Genomic DNA, 24,177 nt, shown 5'->3' with positions numbered 1-24,177 from the left:
CCTCCATGCCCCCCCAAGTGCCTTCATGGCATGTTATGGGGATACCTTTACCCTTTTAACTAACTTCTTCAGAAGTTCTGTGTATTCCTGTTCTATGTCAGCTGTCTCAGGAAAGAGAATGTCTCTACATTAAAAATGTTGTATTTTTATGCTAATTTCGAAGGACAATTTGCACTCAAAATTCGACTTTCTATTGGATGCTGTCATCGTAGATGCCTGGAGTTAAGATATAAAGTAACTTACAACTGACTAATACAAATTTATTTCATAGTTCGTGACACTAACAAGACACGTATAAACATATTAGATAATTCAAAAGAACAGAAAAACACAGGATGATTTTGTGGGAAGCCATATCTCAGTATCCTGGATACTGTGGTATGCACGTAACATTGCTCAAAGCACAGGTTAAAGATAGTATAATTATAAAAAATAAAAATCGTAACTTCAAACAGAAATACATTTTTTGTTGGTACCGGTATTTTAAACTATACCAAATATCTATGCTAACTGATTATATTGTGTTGACCATATGTAGGAAATCCAATTATTCTATTTATTTTGGCTAACAGCATAGTAGCCTTCACATTGATCATCAAATCAAGTGTACGAACACTTGGGAAGGTGAAATTACTCCTATGCTGGTCAGGTCAGAGCACAACATTGCTCTTGCCTTTAAAAATATTTGGTACATTTCATAAAACAAACATTTTACAATACATCATAAATGATTACGTGAAAATTAAGTACATATTATTAATTATATAAATATTAGTTTCTGGTGTACCACTATCAAGCAATAGAATTTTGCGTCCTCAGCAGAGATATGAGTTAGCTAATTTATCGCACTCGACTTCCTGCATATATATACTACCAAGAACTAGTTACAATTTCGGTGTCTTGAAGTTTCTTGCTTTACAACCTTCGACATGTTGACACAGAGAAAGTGTCTGATTAAAGTTTTTAGTGCTGCAGGAACAATGGGCTGAGTCCTTGCATATTTTCTGATGACTTTTAGAGAATGGATTTTTCTTCTTCTTCCTCTGCAAGTTGTTCTGTAGGTTCAGAGAGTTCCAGTGTTGTAGCCTCTGATTTTATAAGGCAACGAATTCATGGCGTCAGCTGGGTTTCAGAATCTTCTAATAGCGATGACACAAGTTCTGTGAAGTCCATAATTTTTTCATAAATATGAAAATTAACGAGCCCTGATGTAATTACAGCAGCAATTATAATTATAAGTATAAGCTGATTTCCTGGATCAGTAGGTCTAGTCCTGAGTTCAGAGGCAAGACTTGTTACATCAAATCTTCATCGAACTTGAACAGCTTCACTTTTTGCTATTACCTTGTTAAGTGATTGCTTCATCAGAAGATTTTTTTTTTATTTTAGTTGGTTACTTAACGACGCTGTATCAACTACTAGGTTATTTAGCGTCGATGAGATTGGTGATAGCAAAATGAAATTTGGCGAGATGAACCCGATTCGCCATAAATTACCTTCCATTCACATTACAGTTGGGGAAAACCTAGGAAAAAACCCAACCAAGTAATCAGCCCAAGCGGGGATCGAACCCGTGCCCGAACGCAACTTCAGACCGGCAGGCAAGTGTCTTAACCGACTGAACCATGCCGGTGGCTTCATCAGAAGATTCTGTTCTTCCTTATAATATACATAATAAAAATATTTAATTTTTGGAAGGAAAATATTAAGATTTCTCCATAATTTTAGTTCTGTGCATCCCATAAAATGTGGAAACAGTTTGAATGAATCAGAATAAATGTAACAATTAGAACTATTACTTATAAGACTAGTGTTCTCCAATCTGTGATTCATAACCTCATTCCCTGTAGGTTCATCTTCGAAACAAGAAGTGTAGCACTTAAGAGTGACATTGGTTAGCTTGTATAAGCTAAACCCAAAACTGGGTATCAGGTGAGCTAATCCAAGTAGCTAAGAATGGAGAGTACAAAATTAATCTATTACATTGTTCCATAACAATTTTTGTTTTACCCAAAAAGAGTGCTATAACACAATTTGGTTATTCTTGCCTATACAGTGTTCTGTTCGCATTTCAGGAGAAGATCCGAGAAAGGAATGCGAGTTTTTCCCTCACTCTTATAACCAATCCCCGATACAGAACTGGTCGGCCAATGACTGAGCCTTGTTTGTACCAGCTGTCTATTGACAGAGCCTTGTTTGTTCGAGCCAGCCAATGACACCACCCTCATCTACCTCCTCCTTCAGAGATGCTAACTTACTCGTACTAGCTTATCCTCTCCTCTTACTCTTCAAGGACCATACTCCCCTCGCAGAGATCCCCTCATGAAATGTGAATAGTATAATCTTATTGATAAATCGTGAAATAACTTTCAGTACACTTGTTCAATATTTCATCATATGATATTGTGCAAAACTGTCTGTCCTCATATACTGCCAGATATAGTTCATCTATGTCAACCATCATGTGCTTCTCCAGGAAGGTATGGAAAATTAGTAAAGGATGGACACGACATAACTCAAAATAATGATTTACAGCTTTCAAAGGTATTTATACAAATAGTCTAATATCGGTACTATTAAAAGTAGTAGTTGCATGGACAGTGACTATATCATAATACACAACATTGCTGCACATCCCATTTAAACAAATTTTTCAGGCAAAAGAAAAAGCATTATCATTTTAATTCCCTTGATTTTCAAAGCTACTTTGGTTATAATTTCAATCATTACAGAAAAATGATCAAATTATACCAAAAGTAACTTTGAAAATTACGGGAATTAAAAGTGATAATGTTTTTATCTTTCTCCTGAAAAATCTGTTTAAATGCATATAGTGGATTTTGGAGGCACAGCGATGACATGCATACCCTCAAATGTTGAGGTTGTTATCACTGACATACCAAAATCAATTTCAACGAGACCTGTTGCAAAATTTGAGAGAGATCATGTGACCTAATTAATGAAGTAGACAATTTGCCTTAAGATGTCACATATATGTTGTAAGAGTGTGCAAAAGACAAAATTTTTATTCTGAAACAGCTAGTTCCATTTCTCTAATTAGTGAACTATATACAGTTTGTTTTTTCAGAAGAAATGAATATCATTCATGTAGGTTTGGACTTTATTTATACTTATTGCAAAGTCAGAACCTGAATCTCTCAAAGTTTTAGCCAGTTGTATAGTGTTCTGTGCATTTAAATTACGTGTTTCATCCAAATTCTTGTTCCATGATGACTGATGTTCCTCAACGTGCAACATTTTTTAAAATCCTTGCAGTTGATCAGTAACTAAATTAATATTGCGGACATCCCTTGAATCCACAATTCCAAATAAATGTTCTAAAATATAACCTCCTACATCAACAAGTCCACGTTTGGTTCGATTTTGACATTAATAACAATATATGATACATACCAGATGAAATTTTCATCATATTCTGGCAAGATATTTAAAGTATCTTTTAAATCATCAGCTAATTTATTCAGTAAAATTTTAATTCTATCATTCCAAAAATTTGTTAATCCTCCAATACTAATTCTGCTATGTTTTCTCTGGGTTCAGCAAGCACTCCTCTTATGTGATGAATCACACATGCAAGCGCGCGCGCGCGCACGCACGCACGCGCACACACACACACACACACTCTTCTTCCAGATCAGTATTGACTACTATGGTCGTGGTAGAAATGAGAAACTTTGGCGCTAGGTGCTTTCTCCCCTCAAGCACTTAAAAAAAAAAAAACACACACACACGCACGCACGCGCACACACACACACACACACACACACTCTCTCTCTCTCTCTCTCTTTCTCTCTCTTCTTCCAGATCAGTATTGACTACTATGGTCAAACTTTCACCTGTCAATAGAATGTCATGATCTTTGAGAAAGAAGTGTCGTTTAATTTCAGACCATCCACCAGAATTCCTGGGTTTTCTGATATTGTATACACTATGCATACAGTAAAAACTGTAAGAAATAAACAACAGTTGAGTCCTACTCGAGTATTTTAATATTACTCTTAAAGTTTATAGGGGCCTAAACATCTTTTCTACAACAATATTATTGTGTGAAACCAGGGCTAAGTAATTATAAATTTAAATAGGTTTCACCAAACACATAATGGGAATAAATATATTTACATAAATTTCAAAAGGTATAATTTTGCTCAATGCTACATGTGACTTCAAATATGCTCTAGTTTCCTTTGTTTCTTTATTTAATTGTCAATATCTACAGCATATGGGTATCTAGTTGCTTGAGCATTTTCTGTACTATTATTATCATTATTATTTATGCTAGACTCGCTAGATCTTTGAATTCCTCATTAGACTCTTGATTAGGGTTGTTATTTTGGCTCCCACAATAACATCAAAGGTCGGTCATTTCGGCTCCCACTTCAACACTGGAGACTGGTTGTATTGGCTCCTGCTTTGCATTTAACAGGCTTAGGACTAAAATATTGGCATGGTTAAAAATTTTGTTAACATAAGAACATTTCGTCTAAGTAACAAACATAATGTTAACATAAAATACTTTTCGTCCATGTTATAAACATTGACTTGTAAATTTGTAGCTCACTTTTTGCATATACTGCAGTCTGCTGATCTTCCTTTGTTGGAAGTCATTTATGGCTGCCTCAATAATTGTATCAACTGTGTTTCGCTTCTTTAATTTTCTTTTGTCGTTATTGCTTCGAAGCTTTTATGTACGTGTCTTCTTGAATTTCCTTCAATATTTCCATGAAATGATATATATTAGCATGGGCATCATTAAATTCCTGGTTGAATTTCGCATGAAACGATTCACAGCAGTTTGTAGTCCAGTCTCCTGTATTACCAAAATTAGCCCACATTTCAGGAGGGAAGTAAGATTCATAACACACAACACAAGAGCCATTCAGGGAAGAATACTGCTCCACAACCGGGAGCCGAAGTGACTGTTCAAAAGAAGAATACCACTATACACCTGGAGCTGATACGACCGTTCAGGTACAAACAACTTTTCAGACCAGGGAGCCAATATGACCATGAACTGTAGCAACGGGAGCCGATACGACTACCCCCATCTGAAAATATACAAAAACGTACTGGAGTATTTCAACTATCCTGCTTGGTATAAGGAAGGTGCTGAAAAGCTTGGGACTGTGAGTGTTAATATCGTGGCACCAGTATAGACAACAAATTCCCAGATTTTACCGTCAACATCTAAGGTAGGCTAGAGACCTTGTTCAATGCAGAAGACACTACCATAGCTGCATATTACTAGTTTTCTGTTCTTATACCAGGTGTTTTCTTCACAGACCGGTCCTGTTTGGGTATTGTTTAGAATGCCCCTCCTGTCCTCTTTTTCAATTCTGTTGGATGTACCCAAATAGCTCACATTCATAGCATTGGATGCTCAGTCAGGTACTTTCTGCATGTCCCTCATCTAACTCTTGCCCCTTTGGTCAGCTACTTCCAAAATTATTGCTGTTATAATTACCGAAACTGCCTCTGAAGTAACTTCTCCACGACAGGTAACCTCTTCCATGGATCACATCAAAATTGTGGGTGCTCCATTTATTTTCATTGTTATTTCTATTAATTGTTTGGCTTTTTACAGTAAAAAATATGTCTATCTTTCAAGTTTTTAGGAGTAGTAATCCCTTCATTCTTTCCTGCATTGTAACACTAGTGTAGTTGGCATCCTGAGCCAAACTTTCCTTTCTGGAGTTCCCTTAAGGATATGAATGAATGCTGCTACTACTCGTCCATTAGCTTCCTTCTTTACAACATCTCGTTCTGATACAAGTGCATCAGGATCAATAGTTTTGATACTGTCATCTGACTCTATCGCAAAATTCCTCTGGGCTCTCATGTTTTTCTTGTACCACATTATGGAACCATGGATAATGGAATACCTTAGTCTTCTTAAAAACTCTAAATGTAATTTCTAAGATTTGCAAACTAGAAGTGGTATCAAAATAAATACGAAATGTTCCTCGCAATTTCAAAATACCTATCTGTAATATGTCTGCTTCTGAAAGTCTTCCCATTAACCCCACTGTCTTCATCTGGTCGAAAAAGCAGTAACAGAAATACTATGAGTCACCCTTCCATGTGTCTACCAATTTGCAATGCTTAAATCTTTCAGAACTACAGAGGTGGACACTATTAAGCTCCTGGAGCAAGACTATTGTCCGAAATTTTGAATTTGGTTCCAATCTTATTTCAGTTTCCTTTTGTTTGTTTTAAGGTGCATACACACGAACAATGAACGAATGATGAAGCATAACATCGTTGTTTGTTTGCTGTTCAGAGCAATGTACAAATCATCAGCACTGCTGATTATCTGCAGTAATGGCAGATGGATATAATTATAGCAGTGTAACCATTGTTATTATTATAGACAGTTTAACAAAAAAAAAGTTAAAAAAACAAAAGGCGATGGTGGTAGACACCACTCTACAAAAGTTGCAATCGATAGAGGTACTGACTTGCTTCATGATTTATGTCAAATTGAATCGGGACATTTTCACAATTTTTGTCGCATTTCAGAAACAGACTTCGAAATATTACCATGCAAAATAGTGCCATAAAATTTTCTGATCCCTATATACATCAATAAGTCTGATACCAGCTTCTTCAGTCCACTCCAGTTTCGACATCCTGTTGCTGAAATTAAACTAACCGCTGCATTCTGCTACAAACTACAAACAGTGGCAAATCCGATCCACAACGAACACCAACTTCCTTTGATGTACTGACAAGCGATGGATCACTACCGAAGGCAAACCAAACTATCGGTTTGCCCTTGCTGTGTCGTCCACATGTTCCGATTTCAATCAGCGAATACATTTGTTTGTAGTTTGTTTGCTACGTGTGTTCACACCTTTATAGTTTAGCAGCTCTGGAGTATGAGCTAGTTAACAATAGTTTCACCAAAAGTTCAAACCTTCTGATTCCTAGCAGCTACAATTAATCCTGCACGGGTCATTATATGTGTTCAAAAGTCCTGAGTGCACATAGAGATTTCTGTACCCGTGGTAGTAGCTTTAAACAGACTAATATGTACGGAGATTTCAGCTGTGCATGGAGACCCATGCTCCTACTCATATGTTGCTGCTCATCCAATATTGTGGAACATAATCTGTCCACTCTATCTCAAGTAGTGGATAGACGTAATCAGATTAAAAGCCTAACATCAAAAATGAATTCGAAACCTTCAGAATGTTCGTAAATATATATCTTCTGTGCATGTATAGTTTGAGACAAGCCTTGATGGCCTTATTTCCTGAATATGGCAAAGAAGTCTCCCCCTTCCAGCCATTTACTTAAAGGGACTAACCCTCACACCAACAAAGGAACAGTAGCAACCAAACCCTCATTAAGAAAAAAATGAGGTGTTGACAAGGATCTAACATTCTAACCAAAAGACAAATTTCTCAGTTTCTATCGGTCTGGTCAGTGTATGTATCTGCAGTGCAGTGATCGAATGAAACACGTTCTTTCGTTTTTAGGCCGTAGATCAGTGGTGCGGAAGTTTGCTAGGCAAGAAATGAAGAGCAAAATTAAAATCCTGACCCTTTGTCTGAAAGAATTCCTACAAAAGGTTTAAATCCTGGTCCTTCATCTAAGATGACCCACATAAAGAAAGAGGACCTTGTTACTGGAAGAGAGCGAAATTGCGAACACAGACTGTGAAGATGATGTAAAAAGCTAAACATTTTCTGTGTTCCGTAGTTGATAAACTGGATGTGTTAATAAATAGCAATTTAAAATAATTAACTGTGGATGCAACAGGTGTAGTAATTACCACGGTAAAGAGAATTTCATCCATCAATCTCAACATATATCAGACTCCAACTAAAGAACACAAGAAGAAGAGTCACTTCTCTTCTGAACTAAGTGACGACTTTTCTTGTGACCTATTGTGCAGAACAATCTATGAGTGTAATTGAAACAGTGTGATAGTAAATGGTCTCGAGGGTACACAACCTGCTGATGGCTGTGTACTACTTAAAAACTCGGGAAATTCCATCTAATCCTACAAAGTCCTACACATGCATGTCCTCGTCATGATCCCTGGAAAATACTAAGTCATGTGAGAGCGCAAAGTGGGTTCTTGACGCTATAATTAAGACCCATCAGCTAAGAAAGAAAACCCCGACAGAAAATGATCATCCTCTCAGGATTGCTGGGTGTTGGGCATAGGGTTGGCTACTCTCTCCTGTAAAAAACCCATTGCTAGGAAACCAAAAGAATCAGAAACCAAATTTGAGGGAAGAAGAGGTGTGGTGTGGGACAGCCGAATCTGCGATGGATAGATGGGTGGATGGATGGATAGAGTTTTGGAAGACTTGAGAAGGTTAAGTATCAAAGGATGGTGGCTGGTTGTCAGAGACAGAGAAGCCTAGAAGAGGATTCTAAGGGAAGCTGAGGCTCATAATAGATTGTTGTGCTGCTGAAAATGATTAATCAAAACCGTGTATCATCTATTTCAGAGAACTTGATTCAAGTCATGCGGGAAAACACTGAGCTATGTTTCCATTCTCTTTCATAAAGGCTTTTTTTTTAAGTTTAATGATTCTATTTTCTTATTTTTTTATCTAATAAATATTAAGTTCTAAATACCATGGTCGCAACAATCGAAGGGTTCATAACGTATTAATAACATATTTAGCAAAAGACTCGGCATATGTTAAAGGTGCTTTCAGGCAGGGGGATGGAATAACTTTTTTATACAAACTTTCAAACTGTGTTAGGTACTGGGAGTAGGATCTATGTACAAGAGGATGATTATCCGTCAGATGGCTCAAATGAGGCTTGGATCACACAGTTACAATGAAAACATTCACAATTTATTAAACTGTACTTATCTTTTTCTCTGTTACCCTGCTAATTCATTTTTCATGTTTCTATTTTTTGCTATAAATGATTTATGTTTGTTTATTTATTTTTTAATCTTTATATGTGCTTTCGCCTTTTTACCTGTAATAAATTTTAATTCCTAAATAACATGGTCATAACAATCAAACAGTGCACGTCTTATAATGTATTTAGCAAAAGATGCGGCAACCCTGTAAAATCTGATATTTTGCAAATATTAAAGCTGATTTCATGCAGGGGGATGGGGAGAGGACGTTAAGGCTTGTTCCCAAGTATACTCTGAATTGCTTACTGAGTCTGTTTGCAAAAGTTATATCTAATCGCAATCCTGCTTGCAATCACACAAATTCAGTAGACCTTTTGTGTTCTTGAATTAACATTGTTTCAATTGTAGTATAGTATCAAAAAACTCTTTCAACAAGACATGAGTAATTACTTGAGTCTAGTGATGGTAATGGATGAGAAATTACTATCAAATGAAACAACAAATTGGTAAATTCTTTGATCCTGTAAAATAATCTATAGGCAGGACAAAAGAAGGCCATAGGTACACATACACTACCATCAGTTTAACTAAAAAAAATTCAAAAATAAAAACACAAACTAAAAATTATTAAATTATATAAGAAAAATGCACACATCACAAAAAATATATTATAAAACACAAGAGCTACCCATTTTGAAAATCTTGCAACATTCCCATCACCTATCATGCCCAGGCAATGGACAAAGGTTGAGAGGTAGGGTCCTGAGAAAGTTCAGGTAACTCACCTATCAAACTTCAATGTCAAGCAAGTTGGTAGGCCAGCAATTATTCACTGCAGTAAGAATGATTGTACTAACCAACTAAAAATAATATTAATATATTCATAGTAAGCAATAAACAATAAAACTTATTCAAATAACAATATAATGAATTTCGAGAAAATTACTAATTGCCTTCTTAAGCTAGTTTCCAAAATATAAGTAATAAGCTTTAGATCTGGCTGTGTATTAACAGACAATCTTACACTTACATATTATCAAAGCAGAAATCTGCATAATGGTTCTAGTCAATCCAAGATTTTCTAAATTACAACTTCAGCTTCTGAAGTGATACTTCAAAAGTTACTTTTAAGTTAATATACTTCAAACTTTGAAGTACAAAAATTACTTGGACAGGAGAACAACAGGTGTCTATAGCTACCAGCCTAACTCCTAACTTTTTAAGTAGTTCCGTGCATTCCTCTTCTATGTCAGCTGTATCTGGAAAGAGAATGATTCTACGTTAAAAATGTGGTATTTTTATACTAATTTTAAAGGACAATTTGCACTCAAAATGCGATTTTCTATTGGATGGTGTCATGGTAGATGCTTGGACTTATGATAGGAAGTAGCTTACAATTGGCTAATACACATGAGTACCTCCATGGAAAAAAGGTTGAATGTAACAAGTTTTCCAAGTGTTACATCCACCCTTATTCTACAGAGGTATTCAAATATATTTCATAGATCATGAGTGACACTAGCAATACACCTTAAACATATTAGGTAATTCCGAAGAACAGAAAAGCAGGACGAGTTGGTGGGATGTCACATCCCAGTATCTGGATACTGTGCTGTACACGTAGTATTTATTGCTCAGACCACAGATTAAATTTGGTAAAATTGAAGACCTCTCCGGAAAAGGATGTAACATCAAATTATTGAAATATGAGACTTAGGTTGAAAAAGTAATTTTGAAACATTCATTTTTAACAATAAATTAATGCATTCAATAGCTAAATAAACTTGCATCCTTGATTAGTCAAATGGTTCTGCTACTAAACATACGCCTAATAAAATTTGCCACTGAATTTATTTTTTTCTTTCTCCTGAAATGAGGAGTGTTGTTTCAAAACGTGTTAAGTCCCCCCTCCATCGAAATTTAGTTTGATGCGATTTCGCACTTATAAGCATGTCTTCTATCATATATCATAACAAAATTGGAGCATTTCGCATTATATTCTGTGTTTTTTGTATGCGCTTTCTGATGCGTCGGATGAAATCGTGTTATGTTCGCGAAACTGATCGGTTCAAATCGTCTTAAATTCCCAACTGTTTTCCTTTCGCTGGTTTACCTGAATGAAATGCCGCATTTTTTTCCTAAGTTGTCACCGATGTTGTCGATGTAATGAATAACGGTTGCTTACTACTTTTGTGCAAAATGGATGGTTATGCAATAGTTGGAGAAAGATCAAAGAGGATCAGGAATAGGCTGAGAACAAAAACAAAAAGGAATCGCGAAATGGAAGCAAGTTAAGTACATCAGCTGTGTTACTACAATAAACTGAATTATATAAGAGATAATATTATATTCTAAACTACATGCATTTCCATACACACACAATGGGGAAAACTGGACCTTTCTACAACTAATGGTATCCAATTCACCATGCATCATTCTCACAAAGTTCCCAACATTCTATACATGGAACGAGACTCAGTCTGGAAGAGGGGCAAATGAAGTGACATCAGGAGGAATGTCATTTCTCGAAGCACTCAGTTTTGAGCAGGATGTTACTTGCATAAGATGCATAAGACTTTTCTTGACAGTTGCAGCAGGCAGAACAAGAACATGCACATAGTACACGTCCTTCCTTTTTGGCTCCAAAGCAAGGCAACCCCACACATTTCCGTAGTTGTAATGCATTTTCCAGTGCGGGGCCATTCATTTTTACCTCCTGACAGACTTTTCAGAGTCGTAGAGAAAACGTTGTGCAAGAAAGCCGAGATAATATTACCCCTCATGAATATAGGGTTTTTTAATGAAACAGTGGGTTCCCTTAAAACTCTAGGAGGAAATTGAACAATTCGAGATTACAAATCTCTAGCTTCACAGTACAAAAAGATTGACGGAATCAAGGATATGAAAAGAGTTACGTTGAAAAGGATCTATAAAAATGGAAAATTAGAGGTTACTTTGAAAATTGAACCCACATTTAGATATGATGATCCTTTTAAAGTAGGCACTCGTATTATAAAACGAGGAGTAAGAAGAAAAACAGAACCACAAATCTTACTATACTAAGAAGAACGATGTGGATCCTTTGCTGAAAGTGAGATTTGGAGATAGTTGGGAAGAACTGGATGACGTGGGGTTCTATGTTTCTGCCTCAGCAATGATACACGATCTTCTACTGAAAATAACGAACATGGTGAACATCTTCATGAAGAATCAGGTTTTGAAAGACTCTGAAAGACTGTATTTTCATAATTATATTACTTATGTGTATTCATTTTAGGCTAAAGGGTACAAAAAAAAACAATGTACCTTCAGTTTTCTTAATGCCCTAGTATAATTTATGATAGGCCTATTTCATTGATAATAAATACGGAACACACAATTTTAATCTCAAATAACCATTTCTGTTACTTTATAATAAATAATAAACGAATATCTGTGTGAAGAAGATAAATAAATGAAAGAGCATTGTGTAAGAAACAAGAGGTGTTGGATCAAAACGTATTAAATTCATTGTGTCGGTTCAAAACATAATAAGTAAAAAATTAAAAGTGAAATTTCTCCGCAATTGATAGGAAACACATTTCAGATTTTATCAGTATTAGGTATAAATGTCTATATTAACACAATGGCAGTTCATTTTTATACATATTCAAAACACTTTAGGAGAGAAACGTTTTTATTGTTTCCTGTAAAATTAGAATTCGGGAACATAACACGTTTTGAAACGATGCTCCTCAAATATGAATTACAGTTCTGTTTGTTGCATCCTTATTCCAGGGAGGTTTTCAAATATAAAAGATAGAAATCGTAACTTTAAATGAGAATACGTTTATTCATATTTTATACCATATCAAATATCTAAGCTAACTTGCTACACTGAGTTGTTCATACATAGTAAATTCAATTAGTCTACTTAATTTAGCTAACAACGTAGTAGCATTCACACTGATCATCAAAAGAAAGTGCATGAACACCAGGGCAGGTGAAAGTACACCTATACTGGGTCAGGTCGGAGCACTACAGTCTACACAGTCATAAGCAACACAACAACCTAAACATGTGTTAAAAAAGATGTGATCAAATTTAAGTTAGAGACACTAAGGTAATACATTGATCAGTACAGGTAAAATGTGTTTTCCAATCACGCCAGTGAACCCTTTTTGTTAGTTGTGTACAGTGAAAGTGGCAAGGTACACGGTATGTAACATTAGGAAACACACAGCTTGGAAGTGAAATAATCCTACAGATTGAAAGGGATAATAGGGTACACTTATGAATAGAAAAACCTATAATATGTATTGTGATTAAATGCACCGTTAATTAGAAAATTAAGTTGGAAGTTTCAGCATCCTGCAACATCGCTACTAACACAGTGCTCTTTCTTCTCGTAATACAGATGTAAGAGGTCAACGAACTCAGGTCTGTCTCCTTAGGCGAACCTCACTCTCTGACAATGTTGCAATCTGTTCGCATCATACAGTGGCTTGAAATCAGTGGTTTTTAATTAAATCTACCTGAAAACTGTCCACGCTATTGAAAATGAAAATTAAAAAATTACATCAAAAGTATAAATGATTCTTTAATAGATTTTCTATTGATATGGACAAAAAGCACAATCTGACTCGCAACTGTTACTGAATAAGAGTTTGTTAAACATTTGGGAAAAAACATTTTTTTCTGAGAAAACTGTGAACTTTCCATCAATATGATATTACACTTTTTTATTACATAGAACATGAGCTCTTCTCTCTAAAAATCTGCAGATATATTTCACTTATACCCTGTATAAAGTCTACTTACCTACCTACTTACAAATGAGTTTTAAAGAACTACTTACAAATGGGTTTTAAGGAACTAAGAGGTTCATTGTTGCCCTCACATAAGACCATCAGTCCCTATCTTGAGCAAGATTAATCCAGTCCCTACCATTACATCCCACCTCCCTTAAATCCATTTTATTATTATTCTCCCATTTATGTCTCGCCCTCCCCAAAGGTCTAACACTCTATATACCGGTACATTTCTGCCCTGCCCATCTCAAACATCTGGATTTAATATTCCTAATTATGTTATGTGAAGAATACAATGCATACAGTTCTACATTGTGTATCTTACTCCATTCTGCTGTAACTTCATCCCTCTTAACCCCAAATATTTTCCTAAGCACTTTATTCTCGAACAACCTTAGCCTCTGTTCCTCTCTCAAAGCGACAGTCCAAGTTTCACAACCATACAGAACAACTAGTAATATAACTCTTTTATAAAGTCTAACTTTCAGCTTTTTTGAGAGCAGACTGGATGACAAAAGCTTCTCAACCGAATAATAACAGGCATTTCCCATATTCATTCTCCATTTAATTTCCTCTCGAGTGTCATTTATATTTGTTAATGTTGCTCCAAGATACTTTAACTTTTCCATCTTTTCAAAGGATAAATTCCCAATTTTCATAGTTCCATTTCGTACTAAGTTCTGGTCACAAGACATAATCATATACTTCGTCTTTTCGAGATTTCCTTCCAAACCTATCTCTTTACTTGCTTCAATTAAAATTTCCGTGTTTCCCCTAATAGTTTGTGGATTTTCTCCTAACATATTCACGTCATCTGCATAGACAAGCTAGCTGATGTAACTCTTTCAATTCAAAACCCTCTCCATTTTCCTGGACATTCCTAACGGCATATTCTACAGCAAAGCTAAAAAGTAATGGTGATAATGCATCTCCTTGCTTCAGCCCACAGGGAATTGGAAAAGCATCGGATAGAAATTGACCTATATGGACTCTGTTGTACGCTTCACTGAGACACGTTTTAATTAATCGAACTAGTTTCTTGAGAACACCAAATTCAATAAGAATATTATACAAGACTTGACTCTTAACTGAGTCACATGTCTTTTTGAAATCTATGAATAACTGATGTACTGTACCCTTATACTCCCATTTTTCCTCCAATATCTCTCGAATACAAAAATCTGATCTATAGTTGATATATTATGCTTAAAACAGTACTGATGATCCCCAATTACTTCATCTACATATGGAATTAATCTTCTGAAAATAATATTAGACAAAATTTTGTACGACGTCAATGAAAGCGATATTCCTCAAAAGTGACTACGGTACAGTTGGTCTTTTCCCCTTACTTAAAAATACGTACAATTATGGACTCCTTCCACTGTTCTGGTACAATCACCTCTTCCCAAATAGCAAATATTATACAAGTTTATAAATTTTGCTAGATAATGCGTTTCCAGTCTTGTGTATTAATTCTGCTGGAATTTCTTCGATACCTGGAGACTTGTACTTTTTCAGATTTTCTATCGCAATTTCGGCTTCAGAAAGTGTGGGTTCAGGTATAAATGGCTCAGTAACAACGGAAGACTATATTACAATTAAATGAAAGAGCATTTTCTGAAGCATTTATGGCAGTGAATATTCTGCTAAACAAACTGCAGAAGGAGAAAATGCATGGCTTTTTAGAAAAGTACACAGGAAGGAAAATTCATACGGAATCAACACTGCAAAAGAATTATGTACAACACTCATACGACAAATATACAGCTGAAGTGAGAAACAAACTAAAAGATAAGACATTTTGGGTACCAAATGATGGAACTACAGCCTCAGTCAGACGCCATATTGCTAATGTAAGTGTAGGTACATTAAATATAGAAGGTGCTGATAGACTCTACCTTCTAACCATTGAAGTGTTAGGCAAGGTTAATTCTTCTACCATATCTTCTCTTTTTAATAGTGCTATGAGATTACTTTGGTCATCATGTGCAGTAGCGTACAGTATGGAAATGTCTTGCTATTTGTCACAGATGCTGCAACTTACAAGAAGAAATCTGCTAAGTTCCTTCAACAGTATTATCAGACTGTGATACAAGTGACATGTCTTGCACATGCTTGTAACATTCTTGCATAAGAAGAGCGAGTGTAATTTCCTGATGTTTGACAGCCAAATTGCTATTGTTAAAAAAGTGTAGTTAAGGCACCATATCATGTTCTAGAATTAAAAAAAAAAAAACAACACTCTCCTGGAGTACTTATTCCAAGAACTACAATCATTACACGATGGAGAACATGGTTGAATGTATACAATTATTATTGTGACAATAACTAATCAGTGAAGTGATTCAGCCATTTGATTCAAGAGATGGCATAGCAAACTAAATATTCCAAGAACTATTTAATGATGCAGCTATTCAATATAGCATTAATTTTATATTTAGTCGAATCTTAGACGATTTCAATTCACAGGATTCAGTCTCAGACATTATTGTAGCCCACTTGAAGATGTTGTTATCGTTTGAAAAGTACTATCCCAAACACAATGATCCCCAGGGCAAAACGTGGATTGTGAACTCTTTTGTTGAACACAAGGAGACAATCTTCTTCATATGAGGAAACCCTTCCACTTCTAGAATTATCATCAAAGGACAGGAAAGTACTCTCAAATCTTTAATTCGAAATTCTGGATAGGAATGAAAAATGAATATCCAAATTTACATGAAATAGCAATCAAATTTCTTCTTTATTTGTCCACCACATATTTTTATGAAACTGTATTTTCTGCCATGACTATGCTTAAAACGAAACAAAGGAACCGCCTGCAACTTTCTGACCGTCTCCATTTGGACATAATTTCAATTCACCCCAGAATTGACAAGCTAATGGACAGAAAACAGCAACAAAAGGCTCACTAGCCTCGTTAAAACCTTAAAAATTCTCAGGTATAATAAAAAATAAAATAAACTAAGAACTAAGGTTAAATTTTTAAAAAATTATAATTATTTCTGTGTTAATGTGCTGTGTTTTTAAATTCATAACATTAATTAGTGTTGGAAATAGTGTGTACACTTGAAAGATTCACACATATTTATACACAAAATTACATACATTGCACATAAAACATTTGGCATGTGTATGTGTGGTAAGTGTTCTGCTGACATCATGACACCCTTCTGCTGCTTTTCCTGCTGACTTCTATGGTGTGTTACAGTGCATAATCATTCTCCTTATTACCATTTCTTTTTTAAACTAACATCATTAAAATGAATTTAATAATACAATAATCAATGTTATAAATTTTATAAGTCTTTCGTGGTCAGAAAGGGATAATATGTAAATAAAAATTAGCATAAATTATTTCATGATTTTGGACTCAGGCAACTAAAACATGCTATAGAATTTCATTAATCCAGTGATTGATGATTAATTTAATTATTTGTCAACATGTCATGATGTATTCGTAGTGTACTAACAATCTTTATGTCTTAAGATTACATCATACTTAATTATTAACATTATGTTAATTAAATATATGAATGTTAAAGGAATTTATGAGTAAATTTGTTGGGACTCAGCCCTCATCTTACAGAAAAAGAATTTACCAGGTCATGGTGTCGCAAATTTTGAGAAAAACTGTATGACAGGTTTTTTCAACTAATTTTTTCTACGTGAGTCATTCTATGTGAAATGGAACACTTAAAAAAAAAACACTACATTTTTATAAAAAGTTGAAACTTATTTTATACATTTCCTGTATCAAAGGAAGTAACTTCACAGTGTTAATTTTCATGTAACATAACTTCTTACAAAACTACTCATAGTCAAATTTATAGACATTAGCCAGTTGCAGTGTTCTAAGTATTCTGTAAAAACCTGGCTAATGATATTTAAACTAAACAGATTGTTCTCCATGCACAACACATGAAAGAATGGGGTTTATTAGTTTCTTCACTCCTTTCTTTCTTCCAAGAGAAACGTAAATATACAGTGCTATAAATAAATCAGTAGGAATTTCTGTGTATGTTCATATAACATTGACTTTAGGTGAATATATAATTTTATAAAAATAAAATGCATAAAACTGCCTCAAATTTTATTTTTAATTCTATAAAGTATATTCTAAAAAGAGGGCTTCATTTTACCTTTAAATTGACATACACAGCAATACTCTATGATGAATATAACCAGAGATAAGCTTAGTTTCAAGTGAAGAGATGCACAAAATTTTGATAAATTAGACAATCAATAATGGCTGAAATATAATTTTCTCTGACAAACGAAACTATGCATGCCTTATATGTTATCCATTAGAATACAATGATAAGAGTTTGAGAAACATCGGAGACCCTAAGGTCAATGATCACCAGATTTTATTCAATTTGAAGTGGAAGGACTGATGTGTAAGTTGAAAATTTCAATTAAATTGGATGCGAAATCTATTGTACTAACACATTAAACACTGAAAAATTTATCAATAAGTGTTAACTAGAGGAAAGAATTTCAAATTACATAAATACTTTTTAACTTTCATACCTCTGAACATCTTAAACCCTCCTGTTTTGTAAATGGGACTGTCTTGTTTCTTCTTCCTGTTTTCAGTAGAAATGTTTGATAAGCAGGATGATTCAAATATCGTTTTGCAGGAAATTTCTCCATGTTGCAAGTGATGGCTGCCCCAATTATCCCTATTACGACCAATCTTGTAGACTGATGGTGGGTCTTTCCATGAAATAAAGGACAAAAACAATGAATTACAAAATGATCATTCTGTTTGAAAGTTAAATATTTCCTTTAAGTACATTAAGTGAACATTCATAACATTAATATATTTTCTTCTACAAATGCATTTTCTCGCAAGTTAGTTTGGTTATTAATAGAGACGAGAATTTCATGCACTATAAAATCCCAAAATATGCATGCATTCATGCACTATCAAACTATGAAACATGCACGATCAAGCGAAAAATACATTAAAATATGAACTTTCATTTTTGTTCCAAATTTCTTATTTCACTTCATTTTTTTTTTTTTTTTCTTTTTGCACAATTAACAGCTAACAACATTTCTAAATTGGTTTCTGTAAGGTTCCCGTGCTTGTCAGTCAATATGTTTTTGTAGGCAGAGTATGACTTCTCTACATTGCAAAAAGTTATGGGTGCAAACTTGAATAAACCTTTTTCTGTAATTTAGTTTCTTTTTCCTCTTCCAGCTTCTATCGTGATTCTTGAAGCTAAAATAGTAGACATAAAAATCAAGGAACTGAGGTGTCCACTCAAAATCATTAAAACATGCAATTTAGACTGAACATAATGTATATTATATGCAAAGCCAAGCCAAAAATTGCTTAAATATGCATTATGCATGTTTTATACCCAAAAATGCCAGAACATGCAAATACACACGGAAAAAGTACACATATTTGGAACCGGAAAATAATGAAATGGATAAGTACTAAGTTTGAGCTATGTCCTATGTTCCTATAAAAACATGCACTTGCATGGAATTCTTGTCTCTAGTCCTTAATAGCACTTGTTACACCTGTTTACAAGCAACTCTTTCAGTGTACAAACGAGTCTGGTTAGGAGAGACAAAAAACACATACACACACCCACGCGCAAGCCCATGCCCACGCACACATCCTAGGCGCAATGTTGCGACTGGAAGGAAGGGCCATATAAGTGTTGGCTGTGAGTTGGAGTGTAAGATTGGAGTGTGGGGTAGTGGGAGTGTAGGCTCTATTAGAACAAAGTAAGTTCAATGACTTTAAGCATTGTTAAAAATGGATGAAGATAGGGAAGCTCGATTTGAGAGAGCTTTAAAAGCTCTTCTTGAAATTAATGACAAAAGTGGGAATTTAAGAAGAGATCTCAAGGAAGTCATAACAAACTCTGTCAGTGAGTTGAGGGAAGTGTACAACACACTTATACTTGATCTCAAAGAAAAAGATGCTGCAGTGAAAAAACTTGAGCAAGTATCTCAACCTCTCCAATCCGCAATAGAAGCACCGAAGAAGAAGACATTCGCGGAAATTGTAGGAAATAATGCACTAAAGAAAGTTGTTCCTAAAATATATAAAGCAATTGTGAAATCAAAGACCAAACACACTGCTGTACATATGAAAATACTAGTAAAGAGAAATGTAAATCCAGTAGAAATGAAAGTAGCAGTGAGCTCCTTGAAGTCACTTAGAAATGGACAACTCCTCATTGAGTCACAAAATAAGAATGAAATTGAAATTATTTGTCAGAATATAAATGAAAAATGTAAAACTGAACTAGAAGCCACTGCCATAAAACTGCGTAATCCAAGGATGATTATTTACAATGTACCAGACGAAATAAGTGTTGTCACTGCACACGACACTATTCTACAACAGAATTGTGAATTAGATTTGCAAGGAACTGATATTCATCCCAAATTCATTTTTAAGGATAGAAAGAATGCAAAAAACCTCGAGCTTGAAGTTAGTTCACAAATAAGAAAAAACTAATTGGAAGAAAGTTAAAAATTGGATGAAACATGTGCAGCGGTGAGGATTATGTTATAGCCAATAGGTGCTTCAAATTTAGAAAGTTTAATCATAGAGCCCAGGACTGTAAAGGGGAGTTAACGTGTCCACTCTGTGCTCAGAAACACACAATCCATGACTGCAAAGCTGCAAAAGAGCAGTACAGATGCATCAACTGCATTACTTATAACAAGTACTGCAAATCTCCAGTAAAAGTGAACCATTTTTCACTTGATAAGGTCTGCAGCTGCTATGAATCAACTCTGCGGAGGTACATTCAAAATACTGACTACTGAAATGGCTTGCTGCAACTCTAGACAAAACACAGGATCTGCAGTGTCTTCAAATTAATTTGCAGCACTCTCCCGCAGCTACTAACAACATTGTCGCTATAATTAAGGAAAAATGCACTGACATAGCTTTTTTGCAAGAACCATATACAATCAATAATAAGTTAGCTGGAATACCCAACTCCTTCAGATCTTTTACACACGGAAATGGCAGGAAGAGATCGCCCATAATTGTGAACAACGAAAAAATAGATGCCTTACTCATTAAGCAATTCTCAAACGAAGACTGTGTTGTTGCAGAAGGAAGATCACATGAAAAAGTTGTATGGGGTAAGCAAATATTTCGATATTAACGAAGATATACAAGTCTGCATAAACACATTGGAGAAGATTATGACACACTAAAGGAACGGGACTAATAATTTCTGCTGATACAAATGCAAGAAATAAAATGTGGTATAACAGGCTCACAAATCAACGAGAAAAATACTTGAAGAGTTCATACCTACAAGCAATCTCTATGTAATCAACGAAAACACAGGAGTCTATAGATTCCAAACGCGATGGGGAAGCACCAATGTTGATTTGAGAATGAGCAATGGCACAATATTAAAACACATAGTAGAATGGAAGTGTGGAGAGGAGGAGAGCTGTTTTGACCACAGAATCTTGACCTTTAAGATTGAAAGCGAACACCACAATCGGGCAGTAGAAAGTGACTCTGGAATTCAATATATATAGTAAAAAAGGAAAATTGCAAATCTTTTCGGAGACAGACTTGCTGCAAATCTAAGATTAATTTTTTAATGTAGGGATGGAGTGGAGCAATCAAAACTTGATGAAGAACTCAAAAACAAAGTAACATACAGCACAGATACGGAGGAAATAATAAAACAAAGTTATTCTTGTATAACAGAAGCCTGTAATGCGGCATTTCGCAAAGCCAGGAAAAGAAAATGGCCAGACAAACATAGAACTGTTCCATGGTGGACAAAAGAACTAACGATTCTGAGAAAAAAAGTGAATGCCCTGAGAAGAAGATACCAAAGAACACTAAACAATAATGACTTATGACTACAAAGACAAAATCAATATATAGGAGACGAGTTTATCAAGCGAAAATACAAGGAGAGAAGCTAAAATCCTGGAAAGAGTTTTGCAGCATTAATTGCAATTCAAATCCATGGAATGCAGATTATAAACTGGCATCTGGAAAACTAAAGCACAAGGTTAGCCTCACAACACTACAAAAACACGATGGCACTTATACTGAGGATATAAAGAGCACAGCAAGATATATGCTTGAATACTTCATACCTGAGAACAATGAAGAAGAGGACACTGAAAGCCAGAGGCAAATTAGAGAACAAATAACAGATGTTCCCGATACAGACAACGATAAATGCTTTACTGAGCAGGAGATTGAGACTGTATTACAAAAATGAAACCTAACAAGGTACCTGAAGAAGATGGTCTGAACAGTGAGATATTGCTACTGGCTTTTAGACAATTTCCTCACTTTTACACAGAAATATACAATCAATGCTTCAATCGAGGCTACTTTCCAAAACTATGGAAGAGGTCAGTAATAATTCCCATAATTAAGCCTGGCCAAGATTATAATAATGAAGTGACAAAATACAGACCAATAAGTCTATTAAATGTGGCAGGAAAGGTCCTAGAAAAACTTATGATTGAGAGAATGCTTTACTGGATATATGCAAATGATCTATTAAACAAAACCAATTTAGATTCATTCCTCAGAAGAGTACTGTAGATGCGGCTGTGAGTTTGTAGAAAACAATTTCAAATCAAAAAAGTGCACGATAATAGTAAGCCTGGACATTAAAGGTGCTTTTGATGGGGCATGGTGGCCTAGCATACTACTCAATCTCAAGAACTTAAACTGTCTAAAAAAACCTATACAGTATATCGAGAAGTTATTTCAAGGATAGGACAGCAATATTGAACGTTAACACATTCAAAGCAGAAAGGCAGGTAACGAAGGTATGTCCACAAGGATCTTGCAGTGGTCCTCAGTTCTGAAACATTCTGTACAATGATCTACTTAACATAGAATCTTCATCTCGGACCAAAGTCACAGCCTTTGTAGACGACCTAGTAGTTTTAACAACAGGGGAAAACTCAACTGTAGCAGAAAATTATGGAAATGAAGACATCAAGAAGATAGAACATTGGGCTGAATGAAATAAAGTACAATTCAATGACATGAAATCCAAACCTGCAAAAATACCGGTGAGTGCAGAGACTATGAATATAAGAATGGTTAAAGCATATAGAACATTCTCCTACGAAGCATCATGTATGCTGGCTGGGATATGTCCAATAGGAGTCAAAATCAAAGAGAAGATGCAAATTTACCAAATGACTCATGGAAGAGATGTCACCGAAATATATGACGCACCGCTAGAAATAAGTCACTGGCCACATCCTGCAGAAAGAGTGACAATAAGTAAAGTTAATACAGTAAATATATATCCTCTAGAAGTGTACACTGATGGTAGCAAGATTTAAGAGCAAGTTCGAGCTGGAGCAATAATAATGAAGGATAATGACATAATACATAGGCTAAAATATAAACTACACCACCATTGTTCTAATAATCAAGCAGAACAATTTGCCATTTTAAAAGCACTAGAAAAATTAGAAGATATGAGAGAAATTCATCCTTCAGAAAGGAAAGTTGCTATCTACACACATAGTAAAATAACAATAGATTCACTTAACAACAATTTCAAGCATTATCCAATAATAGAGAGGATAAGAAGTCTACTAACGCAGCTTCAAAACCAACAATGGACAGTCCATCTCAGCTGGGTCAAGGCACACATTGGGATACATGGAAACGAAATGGCAGACAACTGGCGAAGGAAGCGGCTCTAGACCAGGAAGGAGAAATAGTGTACTCAAAGAAACCAAAAGAGACAATAGTCAGTGAAGAAAAAGAAAAAAGTGCAATGAAGTGGCAACATCAGTGGGCGAACTCCACAAAAGGAGCAGTATGCCGATCATACTTCCCAACCGTGAGAGGACGGCTACAAGTCAAGTTACCATTCACTCCGGAGTTGACTGCAATGATAACAGGCCATGGTCTCACACGGGCCTATCTTCACAGATTCAAGATCATCGATAATCCAAAGTATCCTTTCGGAGCAGAACAACAAACCACACAACACATAATATATGACCGCAACAAGCTACAACTGCAAGGCGATAAACTAAAGACTGGTCTAAGACAAAATGGTGGCTCATGGCCCCCAAGCGAGAAAGAACTAGTTCACAAGTATGGAAAATTGTTCGCACAGTTTGTCGCAACAATAGACTTTGATGCATTGTAAATATGTAAATAGCTTATGCCAATACCAATTTTGTGAGTGAGTGGGTGTGAATAGAGATTTTGTAAATAATTGTAAATACTATGCTGGTACTGTTAACATAGATAATTGTGGTCGAAATAACAAAATGATCAGAATTAAGTCGTAATTATCATGGATATAAGACAAGGAAAAACAAGTATAAGCTTATTCCAAAGACAGAATAATAATGTTAAAATATAAGCAACAGTATGTTACCTGTGAAAGTTTATTAGTATAAGATGTGCAGTTTACTTAAGGAAGTTGAATTATAAAGATTTATGTAAGTGTATTAATCACATGTATATTACTCGGTAATGGCGCATGTGGAATGATTAAAAAAAAACGCGCGCACGCA

At 35.2% G+C, this 24,177-nt stretch overlaps 1 long non-coding RNA gene across 3 annotated transcripts in view; it reads right to left on the bottom strand.

Moving 5' to 3' along the window:
* Positions 1–239: 239 nt before the first annotated feature.
* LOC138708036 (uncharacterized) overlaps positions 240–24,177 on the bottom strand; it is a 47,827-nt gene continuing 23,889 nt past the window's right edge. For all 3 annotated transcript variants that reach the window (XR_011334552.1, XR_011334551.1, XR_011334550.1), the window contains 2 exons: positions 18,181–18,366; positions 240–10,113 (listed from right to left, as the gene is read on the bottom strand). This is a non-coding gene — a long non-coding RNA (uncharacterized lncRNA). The remainder of the gene's footprint in view (positions 10,114–18,180; positions 18,367–24,177) is intronic.

This window comes from Periplaneta americana, chromosome 10, assembly GCF_040183065.1.
Source record: "Periplaneta americana isolate PAMFEO1 chromosome 10, P.americana_PAMFEO1_priV1, whole genome shotgun sequence".
Classification (NCBI taxonomy): domain Eukaryota; kingdom Metazoa; phylum Arthropoda; class Insecta; order Blattodea; family Blattidae; genus Periplaneta; species Periplaneta americana.
Note: the sequence above shows the minus strand (reverse complement) of the source record. Positions and strands in the feature narration are given on the sequence as shown.